We start from the raw sequence: 24594 nt of genomic DNA on the forward strand, positions 1-24594 counted from the left end.
GTTCAGCACTTTTTATTGTACGCTAATTTCTGTAAATACTATCATTTTCGAATTTCGCCGGATTTTTGCGACTTATGAGATGATAATTTGATCGCGACACTCGATCCATACGGTGAATATTGTATATGCTCGGTGATCCATGTCAACAAACGATACAGCTTTCACTATGGGCGCGGGCCAGCGAGTGTGTGTGTGTGTGTGTGTGTGTGTGTGTGTATGTGTCTGTGTGTGCGCGCACCCAATGTGAAAGCTGTATCTTTTGTTGACATGGATCATCGAGCTTACACAATTCACCGTATGGAACGCTCGTCGCACCCAAATTATTATCTCATAATCCGGCGAAATTTGAAAATAACTGCATTTACAGAAATTGGTGGAGTAGAATAAAAAGTACAGAACCAAATTTAAAGATTTTGGTATAATTGTCTTCTGCGGAAAATGTTCTTTCTAATGACGTCAAAATATATATAACTTTTTAGAACGCAAGGTACTGAAAATCCACCGTTCCGCTTTTTTTGGGACACCCGGTGTAATGTTATACATATTTTACCAAGTAAATATCTAAGACAGTTTTTTGATCAACTTAATCTCTTTCGTGTAAATACAGTTATACAAGACATTAGTGTCATAATATAGTTTGACATTGTTAAAAATACGGCTTGAATGTGAAAAAAAAAAAGCATCACATGCATTTATGTAGTATTCCATATCTCATGTCGTGACCTCCATAGCTACTTAGGTTTAATACTTGCACTATTCCATTTCTGTCTGTGTCATCTTCTAAAAAGAGCTATAATCATGGCATGAGGTTATAATGCCTGCATGTAATGTGATGTTGGTCAATGGAAATGCAGAAGATTCTTTGGATGCTTCAACTTTGATTTTTTTTTTTTTTTTTTTGTTATGGTATAGGCTACAACAATCTCATTTTTGAAAAGGCATAACATCTCCAACAATAAATATATGTTACACATTACTCTTGTAAAGAAAAGCCATTGCATAGGGGGCAATGATGTTTTTTGCGAGCAAAGACATTCCTCCGCAGAACTGAGGATATAAAATGCAACTTATAATCAATAACATTAATATTATTTTCATTGATATATTTTTGTATCGAACATACCGTTTTGTTTCATATATAGTGCAATTAATATCATTCCTTGAGAGCAAATTATGTTTTATATACTGCTAAGATAATAATGGTTCAATATTACTGATGCTATCGGACCACCAGCCATTTTTTAAATTATTTTCTTTCGGTATTCCGAAGGCTTTATACTTGGTATAATAGGTCAAAAAATGAACTTCCAATCAAAACGATCAAGTTGGGGAATTGACCAAACCACGCCACTCCAGGAACATTGGAGAAAGCATTATAGTGAACGAAAGGTGGGAAGAAGGTAATCAAATAATGAATATTGATAGATATCCCAGCCACGCGTCATACCATGGTAACATTTGTATTCTGTTCCCTCACCCCACTCCCACCAAAAGGTAAATACGTTCTGCAGCCCTTGTCTTTATAGTATCGTATACAAATCATGAAGACTTCTGCACAAGCAAACGCCACAGTGACGAATAATTAAACACTGATGTGCAGCTTGCAGCAGATAGATAATATTACGGTATTCAACCTAGTGCAAGATGTGATTATATTGCTTCTGAATCTGCAAAAACAAAAAGACAGAAAGAAAAAGAAGAAGAAGGGGATAAATTGGAAAAATTCCTTAATTGGTCACATATATTGATGTTTTACTGAACATTTAGAAGTTACCGTTCAGAATGGGAAGAATTAGAAGTAATTGAATAAGTAGGTATTTTTTGGTGTTCTTTCGGTTGATGTGTTGAAATTCATCACCTGCCATGAACAGCTTGCCACTTTATCAGGGAGAAGTATAATTTCTGGCATATAAATTCATTTTATCTTGGTTTATTATAAAAGTAACATAGTTTCACCGACAAGATTTCAATGACGGAAAACTGGAGAAAGGTTGTATTTATCACTTTTCTTTTTGTTAAAAATAAAATGATACATAAACTTTAGTAGGTGAAATTACATGAAAAAAAAATGAAAGTCAAATAGATTTCATGAGAGAGGGAAGCATTTTTTCGTATTAAAGTGGCTGACATATTGTGTTAAATGATTTACGGACAGGTCACCCTGCCATCATAACTACTAAAGGGACATTCCAGACGATTTTCATAATTTCACATCATGTGGTACATAAATCGACAACTCCATGTATAGATTTGTGGAATTTATTGTGGTTCTTGAGCAGAGAAACAATACTTTGAAAAGCCTTCAACAAATTACACTGAACAAGGATGATGACATAGGAGGTTCACATAACCATTATTTCAGAAATGTCGCCGTGTAATTCCATTACAATACCGCTTGCCTGCGAGTTCACCTGTGTATAATATATGCATGCTTTCTTTTGTTCTGCTTCCTTGAGCCCCAACTCATGCATTTTTATGGTGACTCTGCCATGTCACCATCCTTGTTCATTGCAATTTGTTCTAACTTTTGAAAATATTCTTATCCTTCTGCCCAAATATCATAAATTCTGAAACTCTGTCCTCAGTGTAACTAATTCATAGTAGTCAAATGTAAGAATCTGAAAATCATCGGGAGGTCTCCTCCAATTCCTTCAGTTGTCTTTTCCACCGATTGTTGCTTTGATTTCATCAAATTCTTTCACAAGTTAATGCAACTTGACCGATGAAAAAAAAACAAACACCGACCTCCATATCAAAATGATACAAAGTATCACTTACAGTTAACTGTCAAATGGACAGAATTTTCGATATTCTCGAAATTCTTTAAAAGTACGCGACAAACGTAATGACCCCCATTTGCAAACGTCAAGTTGGTGATGGAAAGGCTGAAGTTCTTGTCGAATTCGAATCCCTCCTCCAAGCTCTCAAAATTCCCATCGCTAAATTCAGCCTTGGGAGCCGGCTGATATAAGACGCTCTCCTTGACCCAGGCCACAGTTGCAGGCTCCCCTTGGAAGTGACATGGCAGTCGGATGTCTTCCCCTTTCCATCCCTGAACGGTGGATACCGTGTTGACCACTGAGAATGAAACAATAGAGATTTGAGTAAAGTGTCTTGATCTCCTCACGCAACTTCTATTGTTTCCTGAATAGAGAAGCTACAAAATGAAAAATCTGAAATTATTGTCATAAAACCTATCCCAAAATTCAGTGCAGTGGTAAGTTAGAGGTTTAGCGATTTTTCAGTTCAGTTCAGTTCAAATTTATTTTGTATTTCACAATAGAATGATATAATGTGACCCTGCACCTCAAAACAAACAAAAAGTCGCCAGACATGAATTTTTAGTTAAGACCATATTCTGAAAGAGCAGACTATAAGCTTTAAAATGATGTATAACTAAAATCAAAAGGACTCTCCTAACCTATCTAAATATTGCAAAGAAAGCACAAACTCAGGAAAAGTGTGAACTGAGAAAAGAGGCTCTGAAGTACATTGTCTATTCAAGCGCTTAATCTTTACCGAACCGTGCTGGCTGTGCGATGAATGGGACAAAAAACAGGAAGTAAACCACCAGAGTAACAACAATGAAGGGATTATCAGATTAAACTGAAATTGAGCAGGCCTCATTAACACATTCTGTCCATAATTAATGCCAACTTTCAGAGCAGTAGCACTATCCTTTCAAAAGTTCATTCAAGGGGACTCCCGACTCCCGATCGGAGGACCCGAGTTCGAATCCCGCCCATTGCTTACGTCCTTGGACAAGATGTTTTTACCCACTATGTTCCACTCGACCCAGGTGTATAAATGGGTACCTGGCAATGCTAGGGTAATAATAATGGCAGGGCCCTCTGGCAGAGCAGTGGCAACACTGAAGAGGCTACCTTGGTTAAAGAAGACCTTATTATTATTATTATTATTATTATTATTATTGTTATTATTATCATTATTATTGTTATCAAAGTTATTATGGTTAAAAGTGAAGAGTGTGGACAAGGTTTTTTCAGAAATGAAAAAGGGATTCTAAAGACACACCTAATCACAATATTCTACGAAACATATTTGAGATAAACTGCTAAAAAAAAAAACACTTTCCTGCCCGTTTTATGATACCAAATTTTAGCATAATGTAAAAGAAGACCCGCTCTTTCAGAAAATATGAAAAAGTCAAGTTCGGCTAGGTTGACCCATTTCACTTATTTTCAATCCTCACGCAAAATCAGTGTGTGCGACTTTATGTTCGTTTTGAGGTGCACGGTCACTAATGATAAATCTCACTTTCTTCAGTAACAAAAATAATGCATTCAATATTGTACAAAGAAAACAATAATTGAAAACTTGTAGTAGTGATGCATTGCAACGGTTGGTGAAGAAACGAACTTGAACTGTCAGTACGCATAGTGAAAAAAAAAAATGGTGAGACCTAAAGCTTGTATGGCGTGGACACCTCTGGGATTCTTATAGTCTGGGTGCCAAAACCAGATTTTGGGTCTAACCCTTCAAGTCTTTTACCGTTATTCCAATGATTTTTGATGGCCTTATGCCCTGTTTAGAAAAATTCGAATCTAAATTTGGATTGTGCAAATGAAGAGTTTGTTTGCAAAAAGCGATAAGTCCATATATTTGCACATGGGGATTAAAGGTCAAGAAAAATAAAGAGAATAATAAGAAAATTTTTGCTTCCTTTGACCATAACTTCAATAATGTACATTTATAATAATTATGTAGTGACCAATATATCATTTAATAGGTATTATTTTGTACTTTATGACAGAGACGGTACTTCAAAATCTTCAAAAATGGACTTATCGGTTTTTGCGAACAAACTCTTCAAATCTTACACATCCTTGAGGGATGTGAGACATTCAAGATGGCCTCAAATATGACCGCCAAAATCAGATATTCCTTTTCCTCATAAATCGTGGAAAGCTGAAAAAAAAGATGATAATTTAGCTTAATTCGTGGTTGTTGAATCATCTTCAAGATAATGAAACTTGTGCATACTTGAGGACATTGAGATATTCAAGGTGGCCGCCAGAAATTGTAATTCCCTATGATGAAAGATAAGAAAGACCTGAAAGTTTCACCCTATGTCATGAGTACTGAATCTGAATCTGGATGGTGTTATTTTTGCGCCTCTTAGAGTTTTTAGATATTCAACGTGGAGGGAAAATGCTTCTTTGTTTTTTTTTTTCTTGGCCTGCAGAGGATGAACAATAGAAAATGAATTGATAGTTTAACCCTTTCTCGAGAATTCGAATGCTGAATCCGAACCTGGTTAAAGCAAATCTTGCATCACGAGGCCTTTGAGGTATCCGAGATGACGACCATAAAATTGACATTCAAATAAACGTATTTTCTTATAAATAGTGAATATATTCAATTCCGTTTAGTTCAATTCATTTTCATATAATTCACTTTCTCAAAGAAATTACAAAATATTTGACAGCAATACAAAAAGTAAAAGTACAAAATGTATACAACCATGTCTTTTGATTGAAGAGAAAAAAAAATACTTAACACAAATGTTAATGGTCATATTATGATATCAAGGTGTCACAAGGAAATAGTGGAAATATGATGACACCTATATACATAAAAGCTCTAACGCTTTTGAAACTGCCGGTCGTAGTTCCTATTTAAAGTTTGTTGACAAAGCAGATAATGGAATTGGAAACCACAATGATTTCATGACTCCACCAAGGCCTTTGATACAATTGATTACAACATTTTATTTCAGTGCTCTATGGAATATGTAGGAAGGTCTTAAGAGTGGTTAAGAGTTATTCAGTTAGCAGAAATCAGTTTGTTTCAATATAATAATTTAATAATAAATGTTTCAGATAATAATTCAAGTATCGTTCAGTATAGTGTTCGACAAGGAAGTCTTTTAGAGCTGTTGTAATTAGTAATAACGTATTAATCATGTTTTTTTCCGGATCTGAAATATTTCCGTTCATAGATTTTGCTGATGCTACAAATGTATTAGGTTTGCCCATAATGACATCGATGTTCTTGTTCAAAAAGTTGACAAAAATGTGGGGGAGGGAGTGACTTATTGGGTCAGAGCTATAAAGTTATAGAGCGTTATAAAAAACGAAATAATCATACACTTTTCAGTAATACTGTTGTTTTCCCTTTTCTTTTCTTTTCTTTTTTTTTGGCCAGAGTTCTGGACAAAAAAAGAAAACAGAAAAAAAAATCGAAAATAATTTAGAAAGTTTATCTTTGTTCACATTTCTGGGTATAATTGCAGATCCAATAAACTATCTTCTTGGAAAGTACTTATCATATTTGTAAAATTATTTCGTTGTGTAGGCGTCATGGACAGATTGAATTTCATTGCGCTCAAAAGTCATTCCGTATGTTGTAGTCCTCTTTGATATTCCTTACCTTAATTATGGAATCTTAGCTTGGGGCAATACTCATCAGACGCTCCTGAAAAGAATCTTATCATTGCAAAAGAAAGCCCTCCGTATCATTTGCTTTTTTCACGTACAAATTTGTTGTTTGCTTCTCTTATCCAAATAAGTTATAAAGACGAGTTATTTTTATTTACTTTAGGACAATTTATTTCAATGTGTTATAATGATTTACTCCCAGCTATTTTTTTTTTTTATTTCATGTTCCTCAAATATGAATCATTCAAATAACTATCCAACTTGTCGCTGCAATACGTTTCACCTACCGTTTCTTCAAACGATTTTAGCTTAAAAAAAAAGAACACACTTATCTATACTGGTCCAAATTATTTGAATTGCCTGAATTATGACATAGAACCTGCTCCCTGTATGTCATATTCATTAAATGGAGATCAAAGTTTTGTCCCTTACAATCCTATAATGATGACTTGGACTAGTCTATATGTTGATTTCGTTACTCCCTTGTATTATCTGCATTGTCGCCTTTGTTATTGCCACCACTGCCCAAATTGTCTTTTTTTTTTCTTCTTGTCAAACCTCCGAGGATCGTTGTCTCTTTTGTATTTTCTTGTCTATTGTTGTTACTTCGTTGTTATGCCAGTCTTGTTTCTTATCGTGTTGTTAAGTTATTATTTTCACTATAAGTAGTTTTGTTGCTGTTCAAGCTCGTTTCATGTTTGTTCGTGGTTTTTGTTTGTTTGCTATTTTTTTTTGTGTGTGTATGTGTGTCGGGGGTGGGGATCTGTTCCTCTATCTCCCGGTGGGCTTCCAAACTTTTGTTGTTGTTGTTGTTGTTGTTGTTGTTGTTGTTGTTGTTGTTGTTGTTGTTATCGCTGCTGTTGTTTCAACAAATTTTTCATTGATCTTTTACCAAGAGGGACCCACACTCTCCAAGCATTGTCTTTTCAGTGGGTCCCTTCTTGTTTCGCACATTAAATATTGATACAACACTTTACTTTAGTGCTCATTACATTGTCGCTACTATAAGGTTTCAAATATCGTTGTTTACTCTGTTCACATTCAGGCTGCGTTTATCAACTTTCCCCTGTTTAAACGGCTTTCGATAGCCCTTTCGATAGCCCTTTCGAAAGCCCTTTCCATAGCCCTTTCGAGAGCCCTTTCCAAAGCCCTGACTGCCTGTACTATTAATGTGCCGCTTGTTTTCTAAGAAGGGACGGCGAAAAGCAATTACCATCATAAAGACATATCTTCCTTTGAGAGTGACGAGTCATGATGCAATGTCACATGAATCAATTGTCTTCCTATCTGTGAGGCAGCTCCAGTTTAGCACATACTTCAAATATTTGTGAGTGGCGGCATGAGACTTTGGCTGCGTTTATCAACTTTCCCCTGTTTAAATGGGCTTTCGATAGCCCTTTCCAAAGCCCTTTAGAAACGGCTTTCAAAATAGTTGCTTTTATCAACTCTCTTCGCGAACACGATTTTTTAACTGGCCTGTCACTGCACAGCTGCATTGCGCCATTCGACCCGAGGAGAAGTAAAAGTACTGAAGTACAAGACTACAAAGCCGTTTCAAAACAGCTTTGCGTTTATCAACTTCCAAAAGGCTTTTACAAACAGGTTTCTGAAAACCTGTTTAGGAAACCTGTTTGGATAGCCACAAATTTGGGGCTTTCGAAAAGGCTTTCCTAAAGGGCTTTCAAAACAGCTTTGCGTTTATCAACTCGTAAAAATTCCTTGAAAGCTGTTTGGATATTAAACCTGTTTCTGCCGAGAAAGGAGAGTTGATAAACGCACCCTTTTGTAAAGGCTTTCCTAAAGGGCTTTCAAAACAGCTTTGCGTTTATCAACTCGTAAAAATTCCTTGAAAGCTGTTTGGATAACTTGTTTCTGCCGAGAAAAGGAGTTGATAAACGCACTCTCAGTCTCTCTTATCATTCCTGTCATGAAGAGAGTGAAATGTGTGTTATGCTAATAGCGAAAAATTGAAATAATCTTGAACTTGAAGGATACAAATTTTAGCCTTCCGAATTCGAATTGGGAACAAACTAGAAATATTGTTTAAGTGATTACATTAATCGCATTGAAATATTTTAATACCGTTTTCCTCATGAAACACAATAGTAAAAAAAAAAAAAAAAAGAAAATGAAATATTTGTTAAGTGATTAGATTAATCGCAATGAAATATTCCATTACTCTTTTCCTACTAAAACACAGTTGTTAAAAATACAACTGTAAAAAAAAAGTCAATAAGACTGACAGATAATTGTTTTGGTTAGTCTATACAAGGGTAAAAAGTGTTAAAATAAATCAAGAAATTGTTGCAACTGTTATTACGTGTTTGATTACCGCTATATCATTACAACACTCAGGTATGGAGATTGCATAATGCCTTCATCTAAAAAAAAAAAAAAAATAGACGGGTTTGTTTTCTCGTGTACCTTTCTTTAATAAACTCTTTAACAAATTCCCCTCCCCCTCCCAAACAAAAATAACAATCGCTTTTTTATGACATTTCCCCGTTTGTACTTTTCCCATTTCCATTTTAAATGTTTTCAAATAATTCTTTCTATATTGTCAAGATTACAGGCATCTCTTACTTTATCAATCGTTTCATAGCGAATATACAACGCAACCCCATTCCCTCTAATATGCAACCATTCTGCATAGTTCAGACTTTGAAATACCAAGTCCTTATTGCTTTCTCTTTCCCTTACATAGGTAGCAAGGCGTTTTGGGGGATAGGCCTACTCTATGATTTTTAGGGCTTAAATATTCAGATTTGCACCAGGATATTCTTGGACCCCTATTTAGTCTGAATAGTTTGATGTCTTGAACAATTTCTTTGACTGTTCAGAATGAACACAGTAGGCAAAAGCGTATAGTATTATATTAAGTCTTTTGTGTATATTCTCTGATTTTAATGCCGTAAGTCTTTTATTGTAAAGCCCAAACCTTATATCATTCAGGCATCGTTTAAAAAACTTCGATCCACGGCACAAATCGTTTATGGATACATTCTTTATATAGCTGCGTAGCAATCGGACAGAGTTAAGATTTGTCTGATCTGGGCCCTGTTTTATCAAGATAAAGTTAGCGTTGATTGTGAAATCAACGCTAACTTTATCCAACTTGAAGTCTGCTATAACTTTAAATCAACTGCAAGTTTCCGTTTTACCAAGAGACTTAATAGTCGATTATAGTTATAGCTCATCACCATGACTTAATTATTGATTTAGTCAAAACTAAAAACACGGGACGAGGCTGGTTTCCGGTAATGTCTGCTTAAAAACAAAACAATACATTAAGCAAAACAAACAACAAAAACATGATTGTTGCCATGGCCACGGATTCGTAGTCTGTTAGTGCGACGCAGTATTATTAGCGCTATACAGCCGCTGAATTATAAGTATTAAGTTTGAAACAAAACCGCAAAATACGCCGTTTTGCGTTGTATTGAAAAAAGTAGGTCGATAGATCTATAGTTAGGGCATTTTAGAGAATTTCTGGACCATCTGTGAAAAAAATTGCTTACCAATAGCTTTCTTCACCAATGTGTTCACTAAGGTGTCAACTAACAACTCTCAATTAGTTCCAACCCAAATCCTTGTGGAAAATTCTGGGGAGCCAATCAAAATCGAGCACCCGGAGGGGGGCGGGGCAGAAATGGAAAAATATATATTTTTTCCAATATAAGCGTGTGAGATGTCTAATTAGGGGTTTCTGGGGTGCAGAATCGATTCCCACAATTATTTTTCAGTAAAAACAACTCTCTGACAGTGAAATAGGCCACGCCTCCTTTTTGCCCCCTCCGAAATTCGTAAATATTGGTATTTTCATACGTATCTTATTGGGTTTATATAGTAGGTTTTTAAGGTGCACTGAAAATATTTGTGTGCGATGGGAAGTAGTTGCTCCCATTTCCCTTATATCCATAACACCAAATATAGATTACTGTAAATAGGCTTTACTTATTAAATGTTTGACTCTCAATAATTTCGAACCAACATCCTTGTGGGGGAAAAAAACCCAAAAACTGTGGAGCCAGTTAAACCTATTAAAGCAGCAAAAGGGTGGGGGTGTCAATCAATAGGAAGATTTTTTTTCCAGTATTAGTTTGTGAGATGTCCAATTAGGGGTTTCTAGGGGTGCTGAAAGGATTCGAAACATAAGTTTTGCGTAAAAAAAATACTACCTGACCATTAAAATAGGCCACGCCTACTTTTTGCACCCGCTGAATCATGTATTATTGGTATTTCATACGTACATCAGTGGGTTTATTCAGTGAGTTTTTTAGAACACTGAATTGAGTTTTATTATTGAATTTGAGCTGTTTCAACTCTTAAAACAGTGAGCGAAAAATACTGCAACATACCGTTAACTGTGCAATCCACTTCTCTTACTTCCATTATGCCACATTTAAATCTGGCACAACAGAACTGAATTGAAACCTTGGTACTTTATCCTACTCCCCAACATCTCCCTTACTGCTCCCATCAGCTGTTTGGTTGATGTTCTGACAAGAGTTACCATGCTATTTGCCGCAAACAGAAATGCATAACTCCTTGCTTTTACAACTGCACTTCAGTGCGCTACAGTCCCTTCACAGTTTGCAGCTAACAAACTTCAGAAAATAGTCCTTTGCGATGGGGTTTGTTGAAGAGACCGGTGCGTAACCTTGGTCCTCAAGCTTCCATCCATACTCCAAGACATCCAATGATGGAGTTTGCAACATTAGCCAACCTCTGGTTTGGAGATTAGCTCGTAGAGGATGCTCCGCTGCAGCTTCTGTTGTCAGGTTTGATGCTCTCATCAGCAGCCCGCTTGGTGAAGATGTCAAATCTCAAGCCTCCAAGTCTTTCGGGTGGTTTTCCATGGAACATGAGCTTAAATAATACACAGCCGGTTTTAATGATATAATCTTTCTTGCCTCGGATGTCCAGAAACACATCCATGGCCCTTTCCGCCTTGTCAGTCTCTCAGAGCTTGTTTACCAAAGTTGATTTGCGAACCCAGAAATCGCTGACACTGTATCGCAGCCAGAGAAGCTGTGCAAGAGTTCAAGATCAAACACTTTCGGTATCTCTCTGGGAGGGCCTCCCTGATCTTTGCGATACAACAAGAAGTTTCTTTTGCTCTTGTGAGGAAGATGGGGTGAATCAGCAAAGCCATGATATCGGTGTCCTCCGCCCTCACCTCAACAGGAGAATATTTTGCCTAATCTAGATATATGCCCGGACTATAGCAGTGTCTGCATCATCGTGGCATTGCCGTACACTGATCCCATTTCTACTGAATTTCTCAGCAAGCAGCAGAATGAGCCGGGGCTTGTTGCTCTTGTTGTGGATGAACTTTTCTCTTGGAACGAGGCTTTGATGTCTGGGCGAAAGGGAATGTCACATCGTGCATTCTTTGTTCGTCTCAGGTGATCATTGTGTAAGCTTTGGAAGTTAATCAACCCAATTTTATTTACTGTTTCCATGCACGTTCTGTCTTATTTTGCACTCTACCCCTCTCTCCGTCTTCTCTTCTTTCTTGGTCTCTCTCTCTCTCTCTCTCTCTCTCTCTCTCTCTCATTTTGTTTCTCTGGACATGGTCTTGATATACACAGTAAAACAAGGGAGGGTATTGTTTTAACACACTGGTATGGCCCTGATGGCTCCCCGAGGGACATATGGGGATTTCGCCAGCCACCAGGCAGGGGAGTATACATTCCAAAGCCAGATTGTGTATCTAGTGCAGGGATAAATTTGTAATGTACAAAATTGGATATAGTTTGGGATTGTAGTTGTTAAGGGGTTAACCTTGCTTGGGTTATGTCCAGAGTCGGAGATCCACGTGGCAGCTGAAATAAGCTGATATCATGGAATGGGGAAGGATAGGGAAAAGAGAAAAAACGGATTATGGGATAGGGAAGGTTCGGTGCATTTTGTACTGGTGTTGGGCTGGGGAATTCAGTTTTGATACAAGTGTTCAGGGAGGAAAGACTGAAAAAAGGAGTTGTTCTTTTGGAGACTAACTTGGGGCTCTGTGTGCCCGGGAGGAGGAGGAGGGCAACATGGACTGATTCAAGTAAGATACTTATATAGGGATATAGGGATGTGGCTGTAGTTGAATTTAGGATTTAACAAAATTAATTTATAAATCAAAGTGCACTATAACAGAATGTTAATTAGGTTTTAATAAAGTAAATTGATAGTAATAAATTTGCAGGTGTAATAATTGTGTCTTTTGTTAATTTTACTCCCTGTCAGTAGCTCTGATTGCAGAATGGATGTGAACACTTGATGATGATGAGGAGGATGATGATGATGATGATGATGGAAATAATGACAATGCAGTGGATATAATGCCCCTGCCCCCAGCTAACTACTAACTAATCTTCGAACTCAATCTACTTGAGGTTTAACAAACGAAACCCCACGTCTTACAATTGTCCTTAGCAGAGCTGCCGTATCTACCAAAGACTATACAGTGATTTGGAGAAACTGGCTCCCCATGGACTTCAAAAACTGAAGGTGGCTCTCGGAAATGCCCTTCCAGGATAGGTCAGCCTCCCGCTTGACGTTGTGCAGTATAGTCATCCACCATCAATAAACAGACTCATGCAGGGGGTTCGTTCAACGCTTTCCACAAATGCTTTCAGAAATCTTGCTTGGGCAGCCTTGTCTGGATTTCGCAACTTCTAGTCTTTGTCAAATAGAGACATTGGTGTTGGCGTCAACTCAAATGACAGACCTTCGGTCTTGACTTCACGCAAACTAATGATGATTAGACGGTTGAAGAGCTTGAGTGAGTCAATAACCAGCTTCTTTCCATTGACTTTGGGTCCACTTCTAAGGCTCTCTAATGACTTCACCTTTTGCTTTAGTTTCAATTGAATCCAGAACCGTTCGTCCATTCATCTTGGCCAGCATGGCTCTACCAACCTCCTCTGCCTGATCAGCGTTGACTGGGTCCTCTGGAGTGCTGCTGAATCCTGTTATAAAGGATACTAGGGTCTCCTTGTCCCATGTTGCATCGAAGAGGTCGATCTCCTCCAACCATCCGAAAATGGCGTCGACAGCATCTTCGTCATTCTTCATCTGGGCTCTTGTGACGTGCGTGTGGTCAGGTACCTCACGCTTGTTCATACCTTGTTCAAGTTCCTGGTGAACACTGGCGTAGCCAGGGGGGGGGGGGGGCGATGGGGGCGGTCGCCCCCCCCCCCCCCTAAGATTTGGACCGAGGAGTTGGGAGGCGGAAAAAAAAAATGCGTGTATACTGTATGCATGCACATGAAGCGGGTCTCCTTTGCAACCTTTCATCAAATAAGATATATTTTTTTTGAATATTTCACTCAAAGTGTGCACCAGATCGTTGAATTTCAATTCAAAATATGCAAAATCTCTCGTGCTTGGGAGGGGGATACCCCCTCCCAAACCCTCCCCCTCTTTGCCGCTTTCCCTAGCTAAGTACACTTTTTAGATTAAAAAAAATTCTGAATAATCCTGAGTGCACAAGACTTTTCACTAATATTCCGAAAACTGAAGGTTCCCTCATGTATAAGGGGAATTTCCCCTTTTAATCGACCCTTTCCTCCCTCAGCCCCCCCCCCCCCCATCATTTTTTTTTTTTTGATTACCCAAATGTTGATTCCATCAAATATGCTTATTATGCGTATACGAGATATCTCAATTTCAGCCTTAAAAAGATACAAGCTCCATCGGAAGGGAAGAGTGGAGATAACACTCACCAACGCCTTCTTCCTGTTCCCCCCCCCCCCCCCGCCATGCAAAGAAGTAGACTGTGGCTATACCAAGATCGCTTTATTTCAATTCTAAAAACGCAAAACCTCCGCGAGCGGGAGGGGGAATCCCCCTTCCCCTAAGTTCTACCTCACTAGACTTTATACATACGCACAGATGGTGCACATTCGGAATAAGAGCTAAATTCCGTGATTTTAACACTTCGATGAAAAAGTGTTGCACCAAAAATTTGCACCAGATCGCTGAATTTCAGGTCTGAAAACGCAAAATCACCTTCGTGTGGGAGGGGATATGCCCCTATCTACACCCTCGTGTGCATGCTTTTTCTGTTTGATTGCTGAACAGACAGCGTTCATGATATTCAGTGTAAGAATTAATACAAGAAGACTAGTGTGTTTGAATTATACTGTTTTATGGGCAAATTGTTCAATAATAATCTACAATAAAATATACGGCAACCTTAAACAAGTGGGACTGTTTCAACTCGTTAAAACACGCAAAAACATGCATCAAATTGCACCATTTGCAACATCAAAATGCAAAAAGTTCTCACCGTAGGAGGGGGGACACCCCCTCCCACACCCTCCCCTACCCCCTCGCTCGCTCCGCTCGCTCGGGTTCAGTCGAGTTCGTGATATACAGTGAAAAGAATTAATACAAGAAGTGTATTGGAATTATACCATTTTATAGGCAAATTGTTCAATAATAATCTACACTAAAATATACTGCTACCTTAAACAAGTGGGACTGTTTCACGTCGATAAAACGCGCAAAAACATGCATCAAATTGCACCATTTGCAAAATCAAAATGCAAAAAGTTCTTACCGTGGGAGGGGGGAAACCCCCCTCCCACACCCTCCCCTACCCCCTCTCTCGCTCAGCTCGCTCGGGTTCAGTCGCGTTCATGATATTCAGTGAAAAGAATTAATACAAGAAGTGTATTGGAATTATACCATTTTATAGGCAAATTGTTCAATAATAATCTACACTAAAATATACTGCAATCTAAAACAAGTGGGACTGTTTCACGTCGTTAAAACACGCAAAAACATGCATCAAATTGCACCATTTGCAAAACCAAAATGTAAAAACTTCTCACGTGGGAGGGGGGAAACCCCCCTCCCACACCCTCCCCTACCCCCTCTCTCGCTCCGCTCGCTCGGGTTCAGTCGCGTTCATGATATTCAGTGAAAAGAATTAATACAAGAAGTGTATTGGAATTATACCATTTTATAGGCAAATTGTTCAATAATAATCTACACTAAAATATACTGCAATCTTAAACAAGTGGGACTATTTCACGTCGTTAAAACACGCAAATACATGCATCAAATTGCCCCATTTGCAAAATCAAAATGTAAAAAGTTCTCACCGTGGGAGGGGGGTTCCCCTCTCACCCTCCCCTACCCCCTCGCTCGCTCCGCTCGCTCCGCTCGCTCGGGTTCAGTCGCGTTCATGATATTCAGTGAAAAGAATTAATACAAGAAGTGTATTTGAATTATACCATTTTATAGGCAAATTGTTCAATAATAATCTACACTAAAATATACTGCTACCTTAAACAAGTGGGACTGTTTCACGTCAATAAAACGCGCAAAAACATGCATCAAATTGCACCATTTGCAACATCAAAATGCAAAAAGTTCTTATCGTGGGAGGGAGGACACCCCCCTCCCACACCCTCCCCTCCCCCTCGCTCGCTCCGCTCGCTCGGGTTCAGTCGCGTTCATGATATAAAATATACTGCAATCTTAAACAAGTGGGACTGTTTCACGTCGTTAAAATATGCATCAAATTGCACCATTTGCAAAATCAAAATGTAAAAAGTTCTCACCGTGGGAGGGGGGAAACCCCCCTCCCACACCCTCCCCTACCCCCTCGCTCGCTCCGCTTGCTCGGGTTCAGTCGCGTTCATGATATTCAGTGAAAATAATTAATACAAGAAGTGTATTGGAATTATACCATTTTATAGGCAAATTGTTCAATGATAATCTACTCTAAAATATACTGCAATCTTAAACAAGTGGGACTGTTTCACGTCGTTAAAACACGCAAATACATGCATCAAATTGCACCATTTGCAAAATCAAAATGTAAAAAGTTCTCACGGTGGGAGGGGGAAACCCCCCTCCCACACCCTCCCCTACCCCCTCGCTCCCTCCGCTCGCTCGGGTTCAGTCGCGTTCATGATATTCAGTGAAAAGAATATTTGAATTATACCATTTTATAGGCAAATTGTTCAATAATAATCTACACTAAAATATACTGCAATCTAAAACAAGTGGGACTGTTTCACGTCGTTAAAACACGCAAAAACATGCATCAAATTGCACCATTTGCAAAACCAAAATGTAACTAGAAATGTCGCTTTGGCGACTGGTATGCCTCCGCCATAATGCATGATTTTCCCAATAGGTCTAGATAGTACATGTGGACAATGTGTGATTACATTTTCACAAACTTGGCAAAATATTGAAATGATAAGTTTGTCACAAATGTGTTGAATGTTCACCTTCCTTGACCTAGGTTTAATTGGATGAATAGGAGAGCATGTATCTAGGGATTTAAGGACTTTAACTTGACTTTGACCCATTCATACATTTAGGCATTGAGTAATTTTCAAGGTACAGGTGTGGAGAAAAAGTGCAATTTCTGAATTGAATAGTAAATTGTTACCATTTTCATCTGGCCCTTGACCCTAAAATTCATAAGATAATCACTTTCAGGTAGAACATGCATAATATGTACTAAGTTTCAAGATAACTTGAGCCACTTCGAGATATGGAGGAAAAAGTTAGTTCAGCACTTTCACTTGATCTTTGACCTTTTGACCTTTGAGGCAAAAAAAGAAGAAAAAAAAAATTCCAGAGAATTCCTATTAGGTTACACATGCATACACCAAGTGTAAAAAAATAATAACCCTGCTGGCATTGCATAAATATGAGGGAAGAAGTAAAATTTTGAAGTGTTGCACTTGACCTTTGACCCCTGACCTTTGACCCCATGAACCCTACATTCTCTAGATAATCACTTCCAGTCAGTACATGTATATACTATGTTCCATGAAGATACCTTGAACAATTTTCCAAGGCACGGAGAAAAAAAGAAGTTTTGATATTTTTACTTGACCTTTTGACCTTTGACCTTTGACCTCATGACCCAAACTTTCACCAGAGAATCTTAATTGGGTAATACATGTATACACTAAGTTTCAAGAAAATATCTTCAGGCATTCAATAGATATGGCGAAAATAGTGAAATTTCATGTATTTGACCCTGACCTTTTGACCTTTGACCTTTGACCTCATGACGCAAACTTTCACCAGAGAATCTCAATTGGGTAATACATGTATACACTAAGTTTCAAGAAAATATCTTCAGGCATTCAGTAGATATGGTGGAAAAAGTGAAATTTTATGTATTTGACCTTGACCTTTGGACCTTTGACCTTGAGCATGTGCGCCCAAAAGTTGATAGGCACAACTTCACCCCCTAATACACATACATGCCAAGTTTCATTAGGATACCTCAACAGGTTTTGATAGTTACCTTGTCCACAAAATTCATTACGGACGGACGGAAGGACGGACGGACGGACGGACGGACGGACGGACAACCCGAAAACATAATGCCTCCGGCACCACTTCGTGGCGGAGGCATAAAAACTTCTCACCGTGGGAGGGGGGAAACCCCCCTCCCACACCCTCCCCTACCCCCTCGCTCGCTCCGCTCGCTCGGGTTCAGTCGCGTTCATGATATTCAGTGAAAAGAATTAATACAACAAGTGTATTGGAATTATACCATTTTATAGGCAAATTGTTCAATAATAATCTACACTAAAATATACTGCAATCTTAAACAAGTGGGACTATTTCACGTCGTTAAAACACGCAAATACATGCATCAAATTGCCCCATTTGCAAAATCAAAATGTAAAAAGTTCTCACCGTGGGAGGGGGGTTCCCCTCTCACCCTCCCCTACCCCCTCGCTCGCTCCGCTCGCTCCGCTCGCTCGGGTTCAGTCGCGTTCATGATATTCAGTGAAAAGAATTAATACAAGAAGTGTATTTGAATTATACCATTTTATAGGCAAATTGTTCAATAACAATCTACACTAAAATATACTGCTACCTTAAACAAGAGGGACTGTTTCACGTCAATAAAACGCGCAAAAACATGCATCGAATTGCACCATTTGCAACATCAAAATGCAAAAAGTTCTTATCGTGGGAGGGAGGACACCCCCCTCCCACACCCTCCCCTCCCCCTCGCTCGCTCCGCTCGCTCGGGTTCAGTCGCGTTCATGATATAAAATATACTGCAATCTTAAACAAGTGGGACTGTTTCACGTCGTTAAAACATGCATCAAATTGCACCATTAATACAAGAAGTGTATTGGAATTATACCATTTTATAGGCAAATTGTTCAATGATAATCTACTCTAAAATATACTGCAATCTTAAACAAGTGGGACTGTTTCACGTCGTTAAAACACGCAAATACATGCATCTAATTGCACCATTTGCAAAATCAAAATGTAAAAAGTTCTCACCGTGGGAGGGGGGAAACCCCCCTCCCACACCCTCCCCTACCCCCTCGCTCCCTCCGCTCGCTCGGGTTCAGTCGCGTTCATGATATTCAGTGAAAAGAATATTTGAATTATACCATTTTATAGGCAAATTGTTCAATAATAATCTACACTAAAATATACTGCTATCTTAAACAAGTGGGACTGTTTCACGTTGGTAAAACGCGCAAAAACATGCATCAAATTGCACCATTTGCAACATCAAAATGCAAAAAGTTCTTATCGTGGGAGGGGGGACACCCCCCTCCCACGCCCTCCCCTCCCCCCTCGCTCGCTCCGCTCGCTCGGGTTCAGTCGCGTTCATGATATTCAGTGAAAAGAATTAATACAAGAAGTGTATCTAAATTATACCCTTTTATAGGCAAATTGTTCAATAATAATCTACATCAAAATAAACTGCTACCATAAACAAGTGGGACTGTTTCACGTCGATAAAACGCGCAAAAACATGCATCAAATTGCACCATTTACAACATCCAAATGCAAAAAAGTTCTTACCGTGGGAGGGGGGAAACCCCCCTCCCACACCCTCCCCCCCCCCCTCGCTCCCTCCGCTCGCTCGGGCTCGGTCGCTTCGCTCCCTCGCAGACTAACCGCCCCCCCTAAGATGAAATCCTGGCTACGCCGTTGCTGGTGAATGCATGAGAAGTGGTTTAGCGTCTTAACCCAACACCTGTGAGGAGATTCATTCCGGAAGCGTCCTCTGTTAAGACTGTTTGAGGATTTGGCCTCACCCATGAGTGTGGTTTCTATCGTGATTTTAGTCCATGTACCTGACCGCTCATGGTCTGAGAAACTGACTGCATGGTTTCCATACAAAGTGAATTTGATAAGAGCTTACCAAATTCACTGTGTATGGAAACCATGCACCCTAGCAAGCCTTCTGTGGTTTTTAAGTCCATGGGGAGCCAGTTTCTCCAAATCAATGTGGTCTCTGACGGATACGGCAGCACCACTAAGGGCCTTGATCACCGGAGACGAACAAAGAATGCTTGATGTGACATTCTGATTCGCCCAGACATCAAAAGCCTCGTTCCAAGAGAAAAGCAAGAGCAACAAGGCCCATTTTATTCTTCTGCTTGCTGAGACATTCAGTAGAAATGGGATCAGTGTACAGCAATACTATGATGATACAGACACTGCTATAGTCCGGGCAGCTCTAGATGAGGCAAAAGATTCTACTGTTGAGGTGAGGGCTGGGGACACCCACATCATCTTTTTGCTGATTCACTCTATCTTCCTCACAAGCGCCAAGGAAACATCTTATGATTATAATCCCAAAGATAAGGGAGCCCCCCCCCCCCCCGAGAGATACCGGAAGTGTTTGATCTTGAATTCTTGCACAGCTTTTCCGGCTGCGATACAGTGTCAGCAATTTCTGGGTTCAGCAAATCAACTTTGGTAAACAAGCTCTGCGAGACTGACAAGGCGAAACAGGCCATGGATGCGTCTCTGGACATCCGAGGCAAGAAAGATGATATCATTAAAGTCAGCTGTGAATTATTCAAGCTCATGTTCCATGGAAGACCACCCAACAGACTTTGGAGACTTGAGATTTGACGTCTTCAGCAAGCGGGCTGCTGCTGGGAGCATCAAAACTGAGAAATTACATGTCCCCGACAACATAAGCTGCAGAGCGGCATTCTCTACAAACTTATCTCCAGACCAGAGATTGGCTAATGTTGCAAACTCCATCATTGGATGTCTTGGAGTATGGATGGAAGCTTGAGGACCAAGGTTACGCACCGGTCCCTTCAACAGACCCATCACAAAGGACTATTTTCTGAAGTTTGTCAGCTGTAACTGTGAGGGGGACTGTAGCACACAGTCGCCGGCCCTCAGTTGTAAAAAGCAAGTTGTATGATAAAAAGTAAGGAGTCAAGTGTATTTCTTTTGCGGCAAATGTCATGGTAGCTGTTGCCAGAACATCGACCAAACAGTTGATGGGAGCAGTGAGGGAGATGTCTGTGAGTATGATAATGTACCAAGGTTTCAATATTGAGATACATTTCTGTTGGATTTAAATGGGCATAATGGAAGTAAAAGGAGAGGGAACGACTACTTTTGTTATTTTGCACACTTATGTTTCAGTGTTTTGCCAACTGTTTTTAGAGGAGGTGTAGCTCAAATTAAGTGATGATAGAACTCAATGCAGCATTCTAACCAACTCACTACATAAACCCACCGAGATGCGTATAAATTAAAATACCAATAATACATGATTCGGCGGGTGCAAAAAGTAGGTGTGGCCTATTTTAATGATCAGGTAGTAGTTTTAACTCAAAACTAATGTTTCGAATCTATTCAGTACCCCCAGAAACCCCTAATTGGACATCTCACACGATAATACTGGCAACAACAACAACAAAAAATCTTCCCATTGTTTGACAACCCCTCCCATTCTGTTGCGTAGATTTAACTGGCTCCACAGTTGTTGTTGGGTTGTTTTTTTTCCACGAGGACGTCGGTTCAAAACTATTGAGAATGAAACATTTAATAAGTATACACAGCAGTAATATGATTATATTTGGTGTTATGGATATAAGAGAAATGGTAACGACTACTTCCCATCGCACACAAGTGTTTTCAGTGCACCCTAAAAACCCATTATATAAACCTAATGAGTTAAGTATAAAAATACCAATATTTACGTATTTCGGCGGAGGCAAGGAGGCGTGGCCTATTTCACGGTCAGAGAGTTGTTTTTACTCAAAACTAATTGTGGGAATCGATTCTGCACCCCCAGAAACCCCTAATTAGACATCTCACTCGCTTATATTGGAAAAAATATATATTTTTCCATTTCTGCCCCGCCCCCTCCGGGTGCTCGATTTTGATTGGCTCCCCAGAATTTTCCACAAGGATTTGGGTTGGAACTAATTGAGAGGTGTTAGTAGACACCTTAGTGAACACATTGGTGAAGAAAGCTATTGGTAAGCAATTTTTTTCACAGATGGTCCAGAAATTTTCTAAAATGCCCTAACTACTAGCACAACCCGAGCTCAACGAAAATCTGCGTACGCGCGTACCGTAAAGATTCCGCACATACTTAGGATTATTAAAACACTCACGTATTCATTGGAATGGATCTAAAAACGTACAGTAACTGACTGTCCAAGGTGAAGGTCTTGTAGGCCTGCCACTATGCATTGTTTCAAGTCTTATGTGTTTAAGTGTATGATTATGGAAACTTGTGAGAGTGTGGTGACTACAGTAGCTTGTTTTTACCTCTACGGCGCAGGGGTTTTGTAAAGAATACGAGTAGATCGCGAGTCTACATCATCAACATGTCGAAATTCTAGATCGACTTAGGGTGCGTTTATCAACTCCTTTTCTCGGCAGAAACAGGTTATCCAAACAGCTTTCAAGGAATTTCTACGAGTTGATAAACGCAAAGCTGTTTTGAAAGCCCTTTAGGAAAGCCTTTTACGAAAGGGTGCGTTTATCAACTCTCCTTTCTCATTCCCTTTGATCCCATGTCTCATGCCGCCACTCAAAAATATTTGAAGTATGTGCTAAACTGGAGCTGCCTCACAGATAGGAAGACAATTGATTCATGTGCCATTGTATCATGACTCGTCACTCTCAAAGGAAGATATGTCTTTATGATGGTAATTGCTTTTCGCCGTCCCTTCTGAGAAAACAAGCGGCACATTAATAGTACAGGCAGTCAGGGCTTTGGAAAGGGCTCTCGAAAGGGCTGTGGAAAGGGCTATGGAAAGGGCCATCAAAAGTTGATAAACGCAGCCGACGAAAACAAGCGGCATATTAATAGTACAGGGAGTGGACAGGGCTTTCGAAAGGGCTATGGAAAGGGTTTTCGAAAGGGCTATGGAAAGGGCTATCGAAAGGGCTATCGAAAGGGCTATCGAAAGGGCTTTCGAAAGTCGTTTAAACTGGGAAAAGTTGATAAACGCAGCCTAAGACGCTCTAATCAGCAGTACGCCACTACGTGTTACGGTAAGTACAAACGACTCGCTGAACGTTATCTCAAGTTACTGTCGTACTCGGTGCTATATAGAATTAAACTCTTTATTTTCTGTATATATGTCTACAACTCTTAATTAGTATCTATTGCCGAACTAGCTCTACATAGGCCTACGCACGTCAGAAATCACTGGTTTCCTCGCACATGGGTTTTTTGGCAAGATATGCATTACGTACAGACGCGGTTCCAGTCACAGTACCGTACTCGGTTACTTGCTTGCTGGTGATAGCTTGATTGGCGGGCGGGCGGCGGGCCGAGGCGCCGGGCACGCAGGCTGGGATTGCGACTGCAGTCGAGGGTGTTTGCGTGCAGCAGTCGCGTAAGCAATGCGTGCCGATCGTGAATTTCATGCAAGGAAAAGACCATAATTACATGAAAGAAACGCAACAAAATGTTAGAGAAAGGTGAGCAGTTAACAGACAAACATTTGTTACAAGACCCCAGCTAGACTAGGAAAGTGTGACAGTCATCTTTCTTCTGTAAATTGCCTTACAATTGGCAAGAAATCACTGGTTTCCTCTCATATGGGTTCTTTACTTTGGCAAGATATGCATTACACACAGACGCGGTTCCAGTTCCAGTACTGGGGGGGGGGGGGGGGGGGATTTCATGAAGCATTTTTGTCCGATAACTTGTTGGACAAATTTGCTCTCAGCCAATCAGATGCAAGGATATCAGTATCTTGTAACATTTTGTCAGACGAAATATCTGACAAAACGCTTTATGAAATGCCCCCCTGTACTCGGTTACTTGCTTGCTGGAGAAAGGTTAGCATTTAACAGACAAACATTTGTGACAAGACCCCAGCTAGACTAGGAAAGTGTGACAGTCATCTTTCTTCTGTAAATTGCCTTACAATTGAGTCTACCTAGATTGTTTCTACTTAAAGTTGATATTTATCACCTGTTAAGTTAATCTTAGATTTGGAACGGTTGAGAAAACTTATGTGTTGATTTTTTAGGAAGTTGGAGTTGATGTCAACTCTGGGTGTCTTGATAAGACGGACTTCAAGTGGACTTGGAAGTTAATCATAGATTAAGTGGACTTAGAGTTGATTTGAGAGGTTAATCATAGATTATTTTGACTTAACGTTAAATTTATCTTTTGATAAAACAGGGCCCGGGAGGGGTTATTCTGTTCGAAAAGCAGTTTTACATAATTGAACAGGCCAACCCTGCAGTGTGCAATAAAGCAAAATGAATAAATAGATAATGAAGATTCTTTAGTCTCTTTAAGCTGTTCCTAAAAGTTAACAAAACTTTACTCCACATGAAGATTTGACATTTAACTGCGGACATTATTACTCCTTTGGAATATATCTTAATCTTTGCAACTGATTGATCTTAATCTTCTTTGATCGGTCTAACCACCATAAAAACTATCAAGCCGAAGAATTGTTTGAAAATTATATCTTATACTTACATACCTTTACTATACCGCTGAATGCTTGGCTAATTCTCCAATTGGATGCATCACCAACTGCAAAATCACTAAAAACCACCTTTATCATCAATTAATAATTAATTAGTCTATCTATTCATTTATTTTGCTTCATTCATTTTATACTGCAGAGTAGGCATATTAAGTTTTTAAAACTGCTTTCCAAAGCGGCTCTGCAGTAATAACAAGCATCATTCTACATGAACATACAAAACAAAATTAACACTTGTACAAACATCGGGAGTGAATTAATGATAGATACGTAAACACATACTGTATGAACATGTGTATAGCACTGTTACAAGTCACTTGAATTGTTGTACAACTAAGGCTTTGCATTTTTTTTTCAATCCATAAAGGGATGTACATGTTTGAATATCTACAGGGAGTGTATAAAGAAACTGGCTCCAACATAATTTATTATACAAAGGAATTATTTTGCTG

Source organism: Diadema setosum, chromosome 4 (genome assembly GCF_964275005.1).
Source record: "Diadema setosum chromosome 4, eeDiaSeto1, whole genome shotgun sequence".
NCBI classification, from domain to species: Eukaryota; Metazoa; Echinodermata; class Echinoidea; order Diadematoida; family Diadematidae; genus Diadema; species Diadema setosum.